The sequence below is a fragment of the Schistocerca nitens genome, chromosome 8, assembly GCF_023898315.1.
Source record: "Schistocerca nitens isolate TAMUIC-IGC-003100 chromosome 8, iqSchNite1.1, whole genome shotgun sequence".
Lineage (NCBI taxonomy): Eukaryota > Metazoa > Arthropoda > Insecta > Orthoptera > Acrididae > Schistocerca > Schistocerca nitens.
Genome location: NC_064621.1, coordinates 136,178,479 through 136,199,362, shown reverse-complemented (window position 1 = coordinate 136,199,362; position 20,884 = coordinate 136,178,479). Strand labels below are relative to the sequence as shown.

At 40.9% G+C, this 20,884-nt stretch overlaps 1 pseudogene; it reads left to right on the top strand.

Moving 5' to 3' along the window:
• Nucleotides 1-1,399: 1,399 nt before the first annotated feature.
• On the top strand, nt 1,400-1,516 carry LOC126199738 (5S ribosomal RNA; annotated as a pseudogene).
• The last annotated feature ends 19,368 nt before the right edge of the window (nt 1,517-20,884 follow it).

Sequence of the window (20,884 nt, the reverse complement as noted above, 5' to 3'; positions counted from 1 at the left end):
CGCCGAATCGCCGTTGAGGAGTGGGACAATCTGGACCAACAGTGCCTTGTTGAACTTGTGCATAGCATGCCACGACGAATACAGGCATCAATCAATCCAAGAGGACGTGCAGCTGGGTATTAGAGGTACCGGTGTGTAGGTTCAAATGGCTCTGAGCACTATGGGACTCAACTGCTGCGGTCATCAGTCCCTTAGAACTTAGAACTACTTAAACCTAACTAACCTAAGGACATCACACACATCCGTGCCCGAGGCAGGAGTCGAACCTGCGACCGTAGCGGTCGCACGGTTCCGGACTGCGCGCCTAGAACCGCGAGACCACCGCGGCCGGCACCGGTGTGTACAGCAATGTGGCCCACCACCTCTGAAGGTCTCGCAGTATGGTGGTACAACATGCAATGAGTGGTTTCCATGAGTAATAAAAAGGGCGGAAATGATGTTTGCGTTGATCTCTATTCCAATTTTCTCTAATGGTTCCGGAACTGTCGGAACAGAGGTGATGGAAAACTTTTTTTTATGTGTATAAGATTTACTTACTTGATTGGAAGTGATTTCAAAGTCTAAGGACGCAAGCACTACAGGAAAATTTGCCTTCCAGGTTATCGTTGCCATTTCACGGTATTTCACCAGTATATTGCCCAACCTTCGCTTAGCAGTTAAATTGTTTTGATAGTAATCGATCAAAAACCCAATGAATAACTTGCTTTAGTCGTGAATCGAGAAGTCACGTGTTAAGTCTGAAATCAGATATTAGACGCTTTGTTGGACGAAAATGCCTTATTTATGATAGTTTGTTAGTTAACTAAAATTAGGTTGCATCTCAACTCCTCGTAATACATGGTATTAAATTTGTGACCATTTCAGACGCATCAGATACCAAGAGTGTTTGTAGAATTTTATGGGACTCCATGAATGTTTGGGAAGCTTCTGTTTCATTATAGCGGATCCAGAATATGAACGCCTGACACTGCTATATTACTATACAAATTCCGGAAATGTTATAAGACGTGGATGTTTTGATTTTGTTTAGGGTGTCATATACACACACATGCTTTTGATATCAAATTAATTGACTAATTAATTAAACTGATCAGTTAATTACTCCATCCTGGGGAATTCCACAACCCATCCCTCCCCTCCCCCAAACCATACCCAAAAAAATTTGACTGGAAAATCGCTCAGTCTGTGCAGAGCTGTTGGTATAGAAGGTGCGAGTATTACCCTGTCCAGCAATCACATGTCCTAATTATGTAATTACACTACTGCTCATTGGAAGTGTTGTTGTTGTCATGTTGCCCCCCCCCCCCCCCCCGAGGACGTTTCATCCATCGCACACCATCCCTCCCCAACCCTCTCAGAAAAAATCGGGGGGAAAAATCGCTGAGCTGTTGGACTGGAAGGCAACGGCCTTGCCGCAGTGGATACACCGGTTCCCGTGAGATCACCGAAGTTAAGCGCTGTCGGGCGTGGCCAGCACTTGGATGGGTGACCATCCAGCCGCCATGTGCTGTTGCCATTTTTCGGGGTGCACTCAGCCTCGTGATGCCAAATGAGGAGCTACTCGACCGAATAGTAGCGGCTCTGGTCAAAGAAAACCATCATAATGACCGGGAGAGCGGTGTGCTGACCACATGCTCCTCCTATCCGCATCCTCAACTGAGGATGACACGGCGGTCGGATGGTCCCGATGGGCCACTTGTGGCCTGAAGACGGAGTGCTTTGTTGGACTGGAAGGGTCACATAACAGGAAATTCAACTACATTCCAGAGCGTATATTGTTTATATATAAATTTCAGTTTCCGTGGGATTGATCTTTCATTTATTGGGCGGGAAAAGCTGATCATTGTCTGGGTGCTGTTCGTGTAAAATACGTCGAAAAGATGTAATTAAATAGATCGATTTTTTCCAGCTTCAATATAACTCACTGCACATAATTATATGTTAAAAAAATTTACGATCGCGTATTCGCACCGACGGCAGCGCAGCCGCACTAATCGCCTCGCATGTTTCCATGTGCGCAGGTCAGGAAAGAGGCCCACACACAGGGCCAGTGCATGCAATACACAGATCGGAGGTCGTGCTAATTCCCGAACGAAACATCGGGTGGCAGCAACTCTTTGATATTTGATATCTGAGAAACTTCTCTCTCTCTAGTGGTATAGTCGTCCTAGGAAACCAGACACATACTTATCGTTGTAATTACAAGTAAATATTACGATAGTAGCGCCGATCTAGTGACTTTCGACTATGAGAGAAGTGTGGGAAATACTGCCTCCAGTGGCTCCGGAGATACCAATTTCCCATGTAAATCTATATCCTTCTTATGGACTGTACATAATTTTCCACCGAATATCTTATATACCCCTGATGATTGTCGATGCGCTGAAGTCGCAATTTTCCATGTCAAATCTGCACCTCCATTACGACTTGACGTTGCCATTTTCTTTGCACATGTCGGAATGCTGACTACAGTAACTTTATACTACAACGCATACACATATCCGATTACAGTTTATATGTGTACAGCGTCCGAAGAAAATGGTATGTCCACACCCACATCGGCTAGGTGTCTCGATTCTCCTCAACACTAGGAAATTATTTGACATTTTAGTCTTCCAACCAATCAGATTCGAGAATAGACTTCAGTTATTTTCAGTCAGCATCCCCCCAAGACTCTCGCAAACAAGTGTTGTAAAGCACTGGCGCCCGGCAATATGTGATAATCAACAGCGCTCCCAGGGTTGGAAAGATATCACTGATGTGGGTTGGTATACTGTAATAAACATCGCAATCGATAGTGCGATAAAAGAAAATGTGAGGATCTGTTTAGGGAAGTCGACGAGAGGACGTTCCGTGTATCGTTTTGTTACAGCCGTATTGTCAGCCATATCTGTACGCTACAACATATCCAATTGAATTCTTGCATTGCTATGTTGTGCAGCTGTTTACAAAATGAATCTTCAGATGGTTCAAATGGATCTGAGCACTATGGGACTTAACATCTGAGGTCATCAGTCCCCTAGAACTTAGAACTACTTTAACCTAGCTAAAGGACAGCACACACATACATGCCCCTAGCGGTCGTGCGGTTCCAGACTGAAGCGCCTACGAAATGAATCTATCACCCCTTATGGTCGGATATACTTCCGAATGCGTTGAGATCACAATTCCCCACGTCAAATATATCCTCCTCTTACGACTAGACATGCGTAATCTTCTACGGGAATAGTAGTCTGATCACTTCTCACAAACGTCTGATGACATGTCGGAACACTGAGCACAGTAACTTTACACTCCAACACATACACATGTCCTATTACTATTTATAAATGTATAGTGCCCGAAAAATTGTGTTCTGTCCGCACTCGTACCAGGTGGATATCGTTTTGCAAAGCCTAGTAACAAAACGGTTCCGGCACATAAAGGAATAAAAGGTGTAATGACAATAAAAGAGCCCTCGCGTTTTTTATTTTCTCAATTTCATCACTTCCACGAAACTTTTTCGTATTTTTGATAATTCCATAGTGTTTCTAAATCCAGCCAACATAATGACGTGTTATATATTCCGACCACCAAGTTAGATTTTGTGTTAGTGCATTTGAGCCTTATGCCATGTTTACACGCAAAAACTACCGCAGCCCTAACACCCAGATCATACAGATTTCTCGACTAAGACATCACTGCCAGTACAGTATACAAAAGTACGTCCATTTGACGTTAATTTTCAGGGACCAAGCAAATGGGTACAGAAACGTTTACGTAGCAAAATGTTATCCCAAAATCATTCTGTATCGAGTTTAAGCACATTTCAAATTCCTTTTGCCAAGTACCATACCTGTTTAATACTTTGGAGGAGGAACACTCCCAGATCGATCTGTGGGAGCAGGCAAAACAAGTCTGTTACGAAAAAAAGAGGCTATTAGAGTGTCGTACAAAGATTTTGTTTGGTACATGTGCGAGAAACGGTGACTTAATGATACATGTTTAACATGTTTCTGTTAAGATCCTACAAAATATGTGTGGAAGCAGAATTTTCAAAAGGAGTACTATGTTACGTAAAAACCTCGTACAGGCTTGAATGCAAAGCATGCTTTATTCCAAGCGAAAAATAGACCTATGTTTGTCTCTTCAGTGCATCCGGTGTACGTCACTGAATAACCAGTAAGATTCTACCGTCATTCAGTTTTTCAGCTTCAAGTATGCGGAATGTCTGTGAATAAGATGACGCTGTTGGAGACTAGGTCGAAGAGTAGCAATGCCGTAATTCTAATAGTGAATCGGAGCAATGGTAGTGAGTGTATTGTGAAAAGTATGGTCGTAAATACCAGGATTTCTGCTTTACTTATCGGAATTTGAAAGCTGTTAATGAAGAACAGTGACTGCACCGCTCTGCTTCATTCAGGAACACAACTGTGCTCACAAATCAGAAAAAATGTGTTAGAGCTCTTACTTTCTGAATATGTTACGACAGTTAGCCTTGAAGACTACGGACTCAGCGAGAAAGAGAATGTTGCTGCTTGCAACATGTTTAAATGGGTCAAATCAAGAGATGTGCATAATGTGCTCTCGAATATTTATATAAAACGGGTTACGAGTCATTACCCCTAGAACGCTCTTTATGAATGTCTGTTCCGTACACAATTTACACCATTACAGTGTGATGCTCCCTGACGTGGCTAGCAGCAATTCCCTATCCCGTCCTTTTAGTGAAGGACATCAGATCATTGACGCCATACCGTAATTAGAATACTTAGTGGTTGGAGACGCTTTTGATGAGCGAATGCCGTTCACTAGGATCGTTGTATAGGGGTACCGTCTTTGATTAGTAATAGTTCCGGGTTCGAAACCCGCCGCCGCTTTAACTTTCATTGATAATCAGCACTGGCATAAGAAGTCACCCTGATTTTGCTAACGGCCTTGTCAAACAGGGCGGAGGAGCGGATAGACGTTCAGGGCACTCTCTTGTCCTTGGGGTGGGAAACTTCCCCTAAAGGCGGAAGAATCAGCAATGATCAGTCGCATGAGGATTCAGAAGGCAATCTGTGCGTTAAAGACACATAACGTGGACCCACAGGACATAGACAGAGAAAGCACACGAGGGTATTGAAAGGGTAATACAGTACGTAAAGGGAGATGAAAATCTAACAGTCGTGGAGGACTGTAATGCAGTTGTAGGGGAAGGAGTAGAACAAAAGGTTACAGGAGAATATGGGCTTGTGTTCAAAATTTGAGCCCTGCTTTAAGCACTATGACTCGAATGCGCGATAGCGGATTGACTGACCACCATCAATTAAGATGTATTGTGTCAGATATGTTACTGCAATGATCACTAGATCGTAATTTCTGTTCCATGGTCTCGCGTCCGTCGGCCGTCGTAATTTAATATGTTATTATTGTTATTATTATTTTTTGATTGTTGCCGACTTACGTGGTGGGCCTTAATAAAAATGATATTTCATTTAATTTTGATTTACGATTAAATGCTTTCCTGAAGTTCTCCTTTTTAACAACATTAATCTCAAATTATTTGTTACGTTAATTAATGTTAGACTCGCTGAATCTTTTAAAACATGAGCATATAAGTTGAACAATGTAATAAACTTTTCATATTAATTTCCTCGGCTAGTCAGTTCACTTTAAAGCAAGAAATCTTTAGTTATTAATTACAATTGCGGCCCACACACGCGCGAGAGTATTTTTCTTACCTCCGTTAACCATTGTATTGTAGTCGGAGTCCTGGCTCGCTCTCGGCTATGGTACTGAAAATAAGAATCTTAAAGCTACGTATTTCTGCAACTTGGTGCGGCTGTGGAGAAAAATTAATATTATGTTAATAGCGGGCGAGTATTTCGCTTCCGCTAACTTTTCGTAAGTTAATATCGCCACGTAATGGCGTCGTTGGCTGCATCGGCCGCTGCGATTGTTGAACTGTAAATTACTTGAATGCAGGTTAATTCAAGGAAGGCGGACATGAAATCGGGATCACCTCTTACAAATTAAAAGTGCACAATGATAGTAAATTAATATATTATCTGCTTAACTCATACAAATATGCTTACATTTTCCAGCACTCGCAAGATGTCCGTCTATACACAATCAAGACAAGAGAAGAAGTGAAGACAACTAAAAAATTAACAAAAGAGCGTATCTTGTCATCTCTTTAGATCATTTTGTTACATTTCCTTGCACTCGAAACCTACCCAGAGAAATTATTATTTTACGGCTACATGATAAAAATATATTATTCAATTTTTAAATGTCTCTTCTTTATAAATACTGTTTTTTAATTCTTTTCGTAATATAGCACTGGGGACGCTATATTGCCCCCCGAAATGTTTATGTCATAAAAAATGTTCGTGTTTTTTGACATAAATATTTCCTCTTTCATGTCCACAGTGCCCACACGCAGATTTTTCTTTCACAGTCTACATATGTGATATCGTATGTTTAAACCGTTGTAATTACTGAGGTGTGTTACACCCAGAGTGTAATACAGATGAAGTTATCTACATAACAATATAATATACAATTGGTACGTATACAGTCATGTACAAAAGGACATGGAATACAATTAGTTTCATTTTGGCTGCTTCTTTTTAGGTTTGCAACTTTTGCAGTGTTCAAAGGTATACAAACACGAGTTAGTCCGGAATATTTGAAGTCCCAGGGGTGTCAACTGTTCACTCCCCATTTGGCGCGGCCGTAGGGAAACCCTGGGGAAAACCTCGGCGGAGCGACAGACTAACTGCTTTGATTACTTTCACTTAAATGTTTCTGGGATGTCATTGGAGTACAGGATGTGTATACATTACAAACAATTTTTTGTTGCACTATGCAAAAAATAAGGTGATTATAACAATTGATTGCGGTGTCGTTGATGATCTACGCCGCGACGTTTAGCTCGCGACGGCGTCGGTTGGTGTGTTCGGTGCTCGGCGTTCGCGGCGGCTGCGGAGAGGTCAACGCCCGCTCGACGCCAGCGTGTCTCTCGCTGTCGTGGAACGTCAGAATCAGCTGATCGGCTGCACGGTTGGCGATGCGTTTCTGTCTCGGCCGGGCGTGGCGGAGTGGGATGATATCCGGCCCCCGCGCTTGTTGGCAGGAGTCAGCTCTGCTACGCATCTCCGACGTAGTACATGAAACATACACACAACCAACGTAATATTTGTTTCCCGCTGCAGATGGTTACGCTAGTGGGAAAGAAGCATTTATTAGTGCGGCAGTTGTTAAGTTTTCGCCAGTTTCCGAGTGTCAAACTGTCCTGCAGAATACATGACATGGATCTTCTCCCGTGAATGAAGTTTTGATGCGCCACTGTTTCCATTACACGCCAGTTTTTGTCTTGATAAAATTATTTATGTTTTCGCCACACTCGCAGGCACTGGTGAGTGTCCCAGTACGAGCTTAGCACAAACATTCGCCGTTTCTGCGGTCGCTGTTTTGCAACAGTCCACGCATCGCATTCCAATCACGTATTATTGTGCTCACTGAAACTACAGTCTGTCCCAAAAACATTGACTGTGGGTTCACTTCACGTTAACAAAAAAATGGTTCAAATGGCTCTGAGCACTATGGGACTCAACATCTTAGGTCATAAGTCCCCTAGAACTTAGAACTACTTAAACCTAACTAACCTAAGGACATCACACACACCCATGCCCGAGGCAGGATTCGAACCTGCGACCGTAGCAGTCCCGCGGTTCCGGACTGCAGCGCCAGAACCGCTAGACCACCGCGGCCGGCTCACGTTAACAGTTCACATTTATAAGCAAATTCACAGTTTTTCGTGCGTAATATTGGCGTTTGGCGTCTTCACCGTTGTTGAACGTTCAATACTAGCACTTCACTGTCCGTATCACAGTTTCACCTTCACAGTTTTTCACACTGCTTAAAGTAACTGTTTCGATTAGTTCACAAATACTAATGTATTTCATTCAGTCTGAACTGGATTTTGGCTCGTGCTGGATTTTACCAGTCTCTCGCACTAATTATCTCTTTTCATTTTCCACTTAGAGTCGTACTTGCCTTCAGATTTTTTTGGCTATACAATTGTATTTCCGTCTCATCTGAGGTAAGTCCCCATGTCATGTCTGCCCACTCATTGCGTACTTGCTCTCCAGAGCCAGGCTCGACTTTACAAAACTTTGCCTCTCGATCGTACACATTTTATAATCTAGGCCTAGCGTGCAAGTTCCTAGATTAATGTTAGATTTGTGACTTTTGTTTACACGATAAATTCGTGCAAATCTCTGCCTTAGCAGATGGCAATATATTTTAACGGTGCTTAGCGGTAGTCGCGTTTACTGATTTGCTTTGTATCTTGTCCAAAACACATGAGGTACCTTGGGTGATGGACCCCCTGCACTCATATTGTTTAGTAAATTATGATTGAGCATATTTCAAGATCGGTATAGACATAAATACATGGAACAACATGTACACTATAATACTGAATTTCATAAGTTTCATTACTACTACAGTTCAAAAACATGCATGACACACTAATGAAAAATTCCTTCATCATTACATGGTGTTGAATTTTTTTAAATATTTTTAAGCATTTTTTAAAAATGAAATTTGTAAAATATTCTTAAACCTACTTTCATTTTTTTCTTTCAAAATGCAATTGCTTAAAAATGCTGTTATTCCTTAACATCTACAAAATTGAATCGCAATAATCTTGTGTGCCTCATTGTCTTTAAATGTTACACTAAAATCTGAACATTTATTCACAAAAAAAATACGCTATAAACTTAACCTACTACTCATATATGTAAACGTTGCTCCACTGAGCGAACTTCTTTAAGTCTTTGTATGTATTTTTCTTGTTTCCTTCGTAATTGCCTCCTTCTTTGACCATGGGATGGTGTAGTTTGCGTGACAGAAAGTATCGTGAGGTACCACTTCCATGTTATAGGTGTAGCCCTCGATAACATCGGGTTTTTCCGAAAACACATTCTCATAATCTGTAAGTAGCTGAGTCAATTCGTTTTGTTGTGCGTCAGTCAAATGTTCTGACTCCCTGACTTTCATGGCTATCAGTTTCCTTTTTTCCTCTTTGTCTTCAGTAATAAATTCTTTATAATATTCTTGTCTTGTACTTAAGTCAGAATATAAATTCATTACCTGTATTCCTTCGAATCTAGACTGAAAGCTCCGGCAATGTTTACCGTGCACTTCCCGTGACCTCAACAATGGCAAAATTACCCGTCTACCCTCATTCATAAGGCTTACTTCCCCGCACAAGAGGTCGATTTTTGCGCCCCTCTGGCGTAAAAATTCTATCCCCAGGATGCAAGCAACACCTAATCCCTTAACTACTAGGAACGAGCTTTTCATTGCTTCATTTCCTACCGTAAACTCAACTTGCACCTGGTGCTTTATGATATGAGATTGTGCACCTATTGCACCTGTTACACGACAATTCTTCACTGGCAATACTGGTATTCTATTATTTTGACTCAAGTACTTGTAAAAATTTGCGCTCATGACATTGGTTGACGCACCGGTATCGACTATTATCTGTATTGGTGCTCCGTACATATCTGCTTGCAGTATAGCCTGCACAACACTTTTGTCGGTTCGGTTACATTTCTGCGGTATGTCTACAAGTTCCTTTTCTATTTTTGTTCCCTCATTGTACCTCAACATACAAAGTTTATGGCTGTCATCCGTGAATGTGCCCTCACTACACCATCCTGCAGCCAACAACGGAGAGCGAATTGTAGCTGTCTTCAGTTTAACGAATGAGCATTAGTGGGTTGACAGTTGTCTGTCACTTCCACTAACCTCACATTGTGGTTCTGGTTGTTGTTGTTGCTACTGTTGGATTGGCCGCCCTGCCTCCCCGATGGCGTATTTTGATACTGTGTATGGCCCTGGTTTTGCGGTGGTCTGTTGTAACTTCCTGACATGTTCTGTGACGGACCTGGGTTGGCGTTCCATTGTGGCGCTGTGTTTTGTTGCCACTGTGGTGTCGGTTCATTACAACCACGCCACTGGTTTCGGTTGTTCCGCCATTGCGGATTGCCGTTACCATTATATCCATTACTCATGCGTCCATCATGATGTCTCTTTCGATTTTGACGATTATAACCGTAGCCGTTATAACCATTGCCATTGTTTGTGCCTCGATTCTGTTGCCGGTGCTCTTGCCTATTCCCGTTACCATTTGGTACTAAGTTACTACTGTTACTGTGGCTGCCATTGTAATCGGCTTTTTGTTGATTACAACCTGCATGGTTCCACTTGCTTTCGGTTTTCATATCTTCGATCAATAAGTCAACAGAATCCACTATTTCCATGAATTGTTCTATATCGTATTCCGGCACATTGATGAAATATCTTTTAATTTCACTGGGCAATTTCATTTTTATTTATCTGATTATGTCACGATCGGACATTGGCTCGTCCCAGTACCTGGTTTTGTTTATATACTTTTCAAAATATTTGCGTAACGTTCCCATCTTAGGATTGTACATTTCTGGACTGTACAACTCCTTTCGTAGTCTTTCTTGGACGCTATTGGACCAGAATTTTTGCAAGAATGCACCTTCAAACTGTTGCATCGTTAGACATTTTTCGGACACGTCGGTGGCCCACAGTACCGCGTCTCCTTGAATAAAGGAGACCACGAACTGTATCCTTTGTCTTTCCGTCCATGTCCTGGGAAACACATTCCTGAAGCTCTTAATAAATACCACAGGGTGGACATTTCGTTTTTCACTATTGAAGGGTTGGAATGTCCTGTGTTTTATTACATTGTCCTCTTTTTTGCACATCTGATTGCTACATTCTGTGACCTTCATTACTTCGTGATGTGCGCTGCACGGTATCGCATGTTTGTTGTTCGTGCTCATAATTCGCATTAGGTTGCGGTTGGGCACTCGCACCCTGCCTACCGTCAGCGTTATTATAGTAACCAGTACGCGGAGTCGGATTCATTATCTGTCCGCCACTCTTTACATTGCTTTCCAACACAGACAGTCTCCGCGTGACCTCCTGTTGCCAATTTGGCAATTCCGCTGTCACACGGGATTTGATCTGTGTTAATTCGGCACGTAGTGCGGCAGCGCTAGCGTCAATATTTACACTCGCGGCCGCAGTCGCTTGTTCTACAGCTGTTTTTACGTCGCTTTCAATCTTTGCAGATATCTCGCGATCCTTTGCTTCTAGCCATTCATTTAATTCTTTTTCTACTGTTTGAGCTTGCACTTCCAAATATGCGTCAATACTTTTCTGTGCATCTATCTCCACATTATCCACGCAAGTGGTTAAAGTCTGGACATTATCTTCAAGCCTAGCCTGCGATATCTGTAATTTTTGCATCTCGCCGGCTAAGCTTTGCACAAGATCGGGGATTTCTTTGCAAGCGTCCCGCATCTCGGCAAGTTCGCTTTGGATACTATCTAGCTTCGCTTCACTGCGCTGCTCTTGCTCAATGAGCTTTTGCCTTAATTTTTTCTCCTGCTCATGTAGCATCTGAGCCAGTTTTTCGACTCTTTGTTTTTTCCTCTGTTCTGACATTCTTTGTTTTTCCCTTTCTTTCTGTCCTTTTTGTTGCTCTTGCTCATAGAGCATCTGAGCCAGTTTTTCGTCTCTTTGTTTTTCCCTCTGGTCTGACATTCTTTCTTTTTCCCTTTCTTTCTGTTCTCTTTGTTGCTCTTGCTCATAGAGCATCTGAGCCAGTTTTTCGTCTCTTTCCCTATCTCTTTCTTCGAGCCTACGCAGAAATTCAGCAAAAGGGCGTGCATTTGGTGAGCATACTGGTGCCCCACTTAATGTAGCACTCGATTGGCCCCCCTGCCCAGGCAGTGGAGTTGTTACTCTATTCCCATTCTGCTGTCGAGCGTCATTCACCGTCCACAGATCCTCGCCCCCCGCTCCGGAAATTATGTTATCCGAGGCAGTGGCTTGGGATTCGTTTACGTTTTGCAACTGACCCTCACTTTCCATATTAACAAAATTTTGTTCGTCTGGTACGGATGCTTTAGCTTGTCCTATCTTACCCATAATAAATTCACTTTAAGCCACTGACGAATCTTTAACACTGATACACACACGAATAATTATCCCCTCCAAAAATAAACATATAAATACACAAAACGAATAATTATCCCCTCCATAAATAAACACATAAATACACAAAACACCGAAGGTATCTCATGTGCACATGGGTTCGATATTCCGCACAGAGCTACACAGGATGCTTGCTCAATAGGCCTTATTTTTATTTTTCTTTCACGTAATCCCTTTTCTTTTCTACACTTTTTCTTCTCCAGCTCTCCTCAGGGTGTGGTTTTGTTGTTGTACATGTAAAAGAATTCATATAGGCATTAATATTTTACAACAATTAGACACATACATAATTACATTCATTACAATAGAGTCAGATTTAGTAAATTTCGTATTTTCTTTGATCGGGCCCCAAAGTTGCGGCGCCAATCTCGCGTCCGTCGGCCGTCGTAATTTAATATATTATTATTGTTATTATTATTTTTTGACTGTTGCCGACTTACGTGGTGGGCATTAATAAAAATGATATTTCATTTAATTTTGATTTACGATTAAATGCTTTCCTGAAGTTCTCCTTTTTAACAACATTAATCTCAAATTATTTGTTACGTTAATTAATGTTAGACTCGCTGAATCTTTTAAAACATGAGCATATAAGTTGAACAATGTAATAAACTTTTCATATTAATTTCCTCGGCTAGTCAGTTCACTTTAAAGCAAGAAATCTTTAGTTATTAATTACAACTGCGGCCCACACACGCGCGAGAGTATTTTTCTTACCTCCGTTAACCATTGTATTGTAGTCGGAGTCCTGGCTCTGGCTCTCGGCTATGGTACTGAAAATAAGAATCTTAAAGCTACGTATTTCTGCAACTTGGTGCGGCTGTGGAGAAAAATTAATATTATGTTAATAGCGGGCGAGTATTTCGCTTCCGCTAACTTTTCGTAAGTTAATATCGCCACGTAATGGCGTCGTTGGCTGCATCGGCCGCTGCGATTGTTGAACTGTAAATTACTTGAATGCAGGTTAATTCAAGGAAGGCGGACATGAAATCGGGATCACCTCTTACAAATTAAAAGTGCACAATGATAGTAAATCAATATATTATCTGCTTAACTCATACAAATATGCTTACATTTTCCAGCACTCGCAAGATGTCCGTCTATACACAATCAAGACAAGAGAAGAAGTGAAGACAACTAAAAAATTAACAAAAGAGCGTATCTTGTCATCTCTTTAGATCATTTTGTTACATTTCCTTGCACTCGAAACCTACCCAGAGAAATTATTATTTTACGGCTACATGATAAAAAATATATTATTCGATTTTTAAATGTCTCTTCTTTATAAATACTGTTTTTTAAGTCTTTTCGTAATATAGCACTGGAGACACTATAATGGTCACAACAGGCAACTAAGATTCTACAACGTTATTAGTAACCTACTGCTTCACTTCATGGTTTCTATGATCATGGGCGTAGACAGGTCATATTTAAAAGTATTGCTTTCACAGAAGATATCTATATAACAGAGAGATTTTCCAAAGCACTGCACGCCGAGGTCTTACAAGGATATCAAGTGTGCTACGATGCGGAGGAGTGCAAAATGGTTCACGCATTTGTACCATGGAGTTCACTAAGATGAACCTCGTATAATCTATACAGATATGATTACGTCAGTTCGATTATTCGACCATCATCTACATTAAGAGTGAGGAGAAGACCGCATGAATGCGTCGAATCATCAAGTATGCTGGTATTCAAGACCTGGAATTCTACGGATGCCCTGTTCTGCATCGACTCAGGAGGATGCATGAAAATAGTGTTTCTGTATCTACTTATCAAAATGTAAATTTTGCTTTTAAGCTGGAGGAGAATGATTATTTTTTGTAACTCGCAATATGTGTATGATTTCTCTTCATCCTGCTCTCACGTTTTGTGTGTTATATAATATGCAACTTTGCGCAAGTCCTGTGTCTTTGGTTTTCTTCAAGTACTGGTGATATAATTTTAGACATGTTTGCTATATGTTTTTGGAAGCGGACACGGTCACGTGCCTCCTGATCCCATAAGCCAATACATGTTGCACGACAGGCGTAAGCTCATGCAATCATTCTATGTATTTTGTTATCTTCCATGTTAAACTTCGCCTTCATGTTAAACCTAATATCATTTGTGTCTTGTACATCCTATACACATACAAACGGGATAAGTTTCTTTGTAAATAACAACAACAAAGATGTATTGTAACGATGTTTTTCATTTATTCAGTTCTTGAGATTTCAACTCAGTTCTTGCGATTAAAATTCAGTTTTTGAGATACATTTCAGTTCTTGATATTACAATTTGATTCTTGAGATACAGTTTGAATCTTTTTTACACCATACCTCTTTTCACAAAAATAAAATGATTCACTGGTATATATATATATATATATATATATATATATACAATTCACTTGCTGAGAGAGGGGGTGAGGTGATTGAATGAGAGGGGAGAATGAGACTGGGTGTGAATGTGACCGAATAGTATGACTTTTTTATTGTAGTGTAAGTAAATGTGTGTGTGTGTGTGTGTGTGTGTGTGTGTGTGTGTGTGTGTGTGTGTGAGTGTGTGCTGTAAAGAAAAGTAAAAACAGTAAACAGGTTAAAAATGTAAAAAAGCATAAACAAATACATGTCTATTGCTGGTAACCTAAATATTTATTTATTCATACACAGTGCATGTGTACTGTGTACACACATGTGAATATTTCTACCCATCACGGGCGTCATGTAAATTGATAACTTTTAAGGTTCACCTGCCGTTTTAAGTGTTCATAGTTCACAATCCATCAAAATTGCAGTAAAACCTATGCTATTGGGACTGTTGTAGCGTAAGAATTAGTTTTTAACGAATATATATATATATATATATATATATATATATACGTTAAAAACTAATTCTTACGCTACAACAGTCAATTCTTACGCTACAACAGTCCCAATAGCATCGGTTTTACTGCAATTTTGATGGATTGTGAACTATGAACACTTAAAACGGCAGGTGAACCTTAAAAGTTATCAATTTACATGACGCCCGTGATGGGTAGAAATATTCACATGTGTGTACACAGTACACATGCACTGTGTATGAATAAATAAATATTTAGGTTACCAGCAATAGACATGTATTTGTTTATGCTTTTTTACATTTTTAACCTGTTTACTGTTTTTACTTTTCTTTACAGCACACACTCACATACACACACACACACACACACACACACATTTACTTACACTACAATAAAAAAGTCATACTATTCGGTCACATTCACACCCAGTCTCATTCTCCCCTCTCATTCAATCACCTCACCCCCTCTCTCAACAAGTGAATTGTGTGAGTTTGGGAAAGTTTCAATGACCCTTTTATCATCAAGAGGCGACAGGCCAGCTTTAGATTGCAGTACAGTGTACACCTAGTGTTCTTTCTATCGAATACTAGTTTCCCACACCATGTGCCGCGGCTGCGGTGCAGCACCGCGAACACCGCTGTACAGGCACCGCAAATAGCCTTCGACAGAGAGGACTCTCGATACCACACGAAGCACACCCTTAGCCCGCCTCTGGGTGGCACCTTCCAATGTGCGATATGCTCACGTTTTTGCTCGCAGACCTACAAACTCCACAATCAACAATCCATTTGCCTCGTCTGTCATAATGCCGATAGCCTTCTTGTTCTGTGCAAAAATATCGTACGGATTATCGGCCATGATGAGGATGTATGGGATTCATTGCCGTGGTACCTCATTACTTCATATGGATTACAGTTCTTCACCCAAAAGAGGAAGCTGTCTGTATCCATATAAATTAATTTACGATCTCTGGAATGAGGTTTCGCAAACCCATAATGAAGCTACTACATGTGGAGGGTCAAGTATGCACATCCCCAGACAGATATGTTTCGTAAACTCTGCTGCTACCTTCGCCATCTGCACAGCAACAGAAGTTCTCGTTGAGTATTGTGACCCATTTAACATTTGGTCTGGTGATGTATTTTCTTACGTCCCAGCACCCATCCCATTCTATTCTAATCAAAATTTCACTATGTTCCCTCAAATTCTCCGTTGTTTTACCGAAAATTGAATTTTTATTAATTATAAAAATATTTCTCAAAGTAACAGAAGCCCTCAGTGCCGTATTCATATCAATATGCTCTTTAAACCAGGGGGATTACTTGAAGGAGATAGCCCGGGTGATTCTAATGAGCTCCATCACGACACTGAGACACTGCTGGAGATTATGATAGTGAATAATATATCTCCGCTTATTCTCAAGCGTTGTCTATGTTTTTGGAAGGATCCTCCTCGTGGGACTAGTCGCTCTGGACACAGCGGCAAATCGGCATGTGCATCATGAAAACTAATAGGATGAATTCTACCTCCACCACATTCCCTACATCAGAATCACCTGTCATACTCCCATGACTTTACCACCTAACTCCCGGGATTCGTTTTCAGGCACCCATCGAAACTCATCAAACGGCAGTGATTGTTGAATGGTGTGCCCATATCAGTTATTTACATCCAAGTACCTTATGTAACTCGAATCAAGGGATGTGTTGAACCTGTCACCACACGTGGGTTATTTTCTTAGTGTGCCTATTGATACACTGGAAAAGTCCCCCAAGGATCCCTCTTTCAAAGTAAAGAAGCATGTCAGGTTATTCAACAGTTCGACGCTGCACTTAGCTTTCTTGAGCATAGTGTCCCAGGTGCTGTGTAATTAAAGTCGGGATCAAGAGATTATGTGATCATTCGTAGACTCAGGAATTTCTCAAAAACGTCTGCAAGCAAGCACTAGTCTGTTTCCATGCAAAGCTGTGCATACTCTTCTAAAGTGGAGATGCTAAATTCCCACCAGACATTCACAGCATTTTCATACTCTGCCTCTGTTATCGCATCACCTGTAAGTAGTAGTAGCAGTAGTAGTAGTAGTAGTAGTAGTAGTAGTAGTCCTATGGTATTCTGCCTTACAGCTGGTCTTGTCATGGGTTAAGCCTCTTCCACTTTTATCTGTCCATAGCCAGTCTTTTCATTTCTGAATATTTGTCTCCTTTGATATTGTCCAGCATTTGATATCTTCTTTTTCCTGTTCCCCTTTTTCCCTCCACCATTCCTTCTATTCCTTCCTTCAATAAACAGTCCCTCCTAAAACAATGTCCAATCCAGTTCCGTCTTCTCTTTCTGATGACTTACAGCTTGTTTCTTTCTTCTCCAACTCTTCTTAATACTTCTTCATTCCTTACTCGGTCTTCCAGTTTAACCTTTTCCATTCTTCTTCATATCCACATCTCTAGTGCCTCCAATCTTCTTTTATCTTCCTTCCTCAATGTCCAGGTCTCTGTACCATACAGAGCAACGCTCCAGATGTAACATTTGGCAAGTATTTTCCTGAGATCTTTGTTTATTGGTCTGCAAAGTAATTTCTGTATCCTCTTGAATCGTTCTTTTGCCATTGCAATTCCTTTTCTAATTTCTGTTGAGCAATACATATCATCCACTATTACACACACCAAGTAATTGAAGGTATTCTCTTGCTCTATTTCCTCTCCCACTGTTTTCATATGGTATTTTCTCCCCTTTTCGCCAATTATCATACTTTCCGTTTTCTTGTGGTTAAATTTCAATCCATATTCTTCTAATTTTGTGTTTAGATCAACTAACATTCGTTCTATCTCTCTTGCACTCTCTGCCATCACAACCGTCTCGTCTGTAAATCTTATATACTCCACTCTCCGACCCCTTATACAAGCTCCTCTCATTTCATCAAAACTTTCATTAATAATTTCCTTCAGATATGTATTGAACAGTGTTGGTGATGAACAAAACTCTGTCTTACACCTCTTCCCAGTTCAATTTCTTCACTCATCACACCTCGTATTCTTACTATCGCTCTCTGGTTCAAATATAAATTTCTAATTAGCCGTCTATCCAGTCAACTCCATGTTTCCTTAGGATTTCCATCAGTTTGTCCCATCTGACACAGTCAAAAGCCTTCTCAAGATCAATGAACAGAACATACACCTTCTTTCTCTTTTCTGTGTACCTCTCCCCTATCACTCTCAGTAGCCCAATCGCATCTCTAGTTCCCTCTCCTTGTCTGAAACCAAATTGTTCATCTACTATTACGAAATTCAGTTTTCCATCCCATGAACCATGGACCTTGCCGTTGGTGGGGAGGCTTGCGTGCCTCAGCGATACTGATGGCCGTACCGTAGCTGCAACCACAACGGAGGCCAGACAAACGTGTGGTTCCTGAAGAAGGGCAGCAGCCTTTTCAGTAGTTGCAGGGGCAACAGTCTGGATGATTGACTGATCTGGCCTTGTAACCCTAACCAAAACGGTCTTGCTGTGCTGGTACTGCGAACGGCTGAAAGCAAGGGGAAACTACAGCCGTAATTTTTTCCGGGGGCATGCAACTTTACTGTATGGTTAAATGATGATGGCGTCCTCTTGGGTAAAATACTCCGGAGGTAAAATAGTCCCCCATTCGGATCTCCGGGCGGGGACTACTCAAGAGGACGTCGTTATCAGGAGAAAGAAAACTGGCATTCTGCGGATCGGAGCATGGAATGTCAGATCCCTTAATCGGGCAGGTAGGTTAGAAAACTTAAAAAGGGAAATGGATAGGTTAAAGTTAGATATAGTGGGAATTAGTGAAGTTCGGTGGAAGGAGGAAGAAGACTTTTGCTCAGGTAAATACAGGGTTATAAATACAAAATCAAATAGGGGTAATGTAGGAGTAGGTTTAATAATGAATAAAAAAAATAGGAGTGCGAGTAAGCTACTACAAACAGCGTAGTGAACGTATTATTGTGACCAAGGAAGACACAAAGCACACATCTACTACAAGAGTACAAGTTTATATGCCAACTAGCTCTGCAGATGATGGAGAAATTGATGAAATGTATGATGAGATAAAAGAAATTATTCAGGTAGAAAAAGGGAGACAAAAATTTAATAGTCATGGGAGACTGGAATTCGAGAGTAGGAAAATGGAGAGAAGGAAACATAGTAGGTGAATATGGACTGGGGGAAAGAAATGAAAGAGGAAGCCGTCTGGTAGAATTTTGGACAGAGCATAACTTAATCATAGCTAACACTTGGTTCAAGAATCATAAAAGAAGGTTGTATGGAAGAATCCTGGAAATACTAGAAGGTATCAGATAAATTATATAATGGTAAGATAGAGATTTAGGAACCAGGTATTAGATTGTAAAACATTTTCAGGGGCAGATGTGGAATCTGACCACAATCTATTGGTTATGAGTTGTAGATTAAAACTGAAGAAACTGCAAAAAGGTGGGAATTTAAGGAGATGGGATCTGGACAAACTGATTAAATCAGAGGTTGTACAGAGTTTCAGGGAGAGCATAAGGGAACAATTGACAGCAATGGGGGAAAGAAATACAGTAGAAGAAGAAAGGGTAGCTCTGAGGGATGAAGTAGTGAAGGCAGCAGAGGATCAAGTAGGCAAAAAGACGAGGGCTAGAAGAAATCCTTGGGTAACAGAAGAAATATTGAATTTAACTGATGAAAGGAGAAAATATAAACATGCAGTAAATGAAGCAGGCAAAAAGCAATACAAACGTCTCAAAAATGAGATCGACAGGAAGTGCAAAATGGCTAAGCAGGGATGGCTAGAGGACAAATGTAAGGATGTAGAGGCTTATCTCACTAGGGGTAAGATAGATACTGCCTACAGGAAAATAAAAGAGACCTACGGAGAAAAGAGAACCACTTGTATGAATATCCAGAGCTCAGATGGAAACCCAGTTCTAAGCAAAGAAGGGAAAGCAGAAAGGTGGAAGGAGTACATAGAGGGTCTATACAATGGCGATGTACTTGAGGACAATATTATGGAAATAGAAGAGAATGTAGATGAAGACGAAATGGGAGATACAATACTGCGTGAAGAGTTTGACAGAGCACTGAAACACCTGAGTCGAAACAAGGCCCCGGGAGTAGACAACATTCCATTAGAACTACTGACGGCCGTGGGAGAGCCAGTCCTGACAAAACTCTACCATTTGGTGAGCAAGATGTATGAGACAGGCGAAATACCCTCAGACTTCAAGAAGAATATAATAATTCCAAACCCAAAGAAAGCAGGTGTTGACAGATGTGAAAATTACCGAACAATCAGTTTAATAAGCCACAGCTGCAAAATACTAACGCGAATTCTTTACAGACGTATGGAAAAACTAGTAGAAGCCAACCTTGGGGAAGATCAGTTTGGATTCCGTAGAAATGTTGGAACACGTGAGGAAATACTGACCTTACGACGTATCTTAGAAGAAAGATTAAGGAAAGGCAAACCTACGTTTCTAGCATTTGTAGACATAGAGAAAGCTTTTGAAAATGTTGGCAGGAATACTCTCTTTCAAATTCTAAAGGTGGCAGGGGTAAAATACAGGGAGCGAAAGGCTATTTACAATTTGTACAGCAACCAGATGGCAGGTATAAGAGTCGAGGGACATGAAAGGGAAGCAGCGGTTGGGAAGGGAGTAAGACAGGGTTGTAGCCTCTCCCCGATGTTATTCAATTTGTGTATTGAGCAAGCAGTAAAGGAAACAAAAGAAAAATTCGGAGTAGGTATTAAAATCCATGGAGAAGAAATAAAAACTCTGAGGTTCGCCGATGACATTGTAATTCTGTCGGAGACAGCAAAGGACTTGGAAGAGCAGTTGAATGGAATGGACAGTGTCTTGAAAGAAGGATATAAGATGAATATCAACAAAAGCAAAACGAGGATAATGGAATGTAGTCGAATTAAATCGAGTGATGCTGAGGGAATTAGATTAGGAAATGAGACACTTAAAGTAGTAA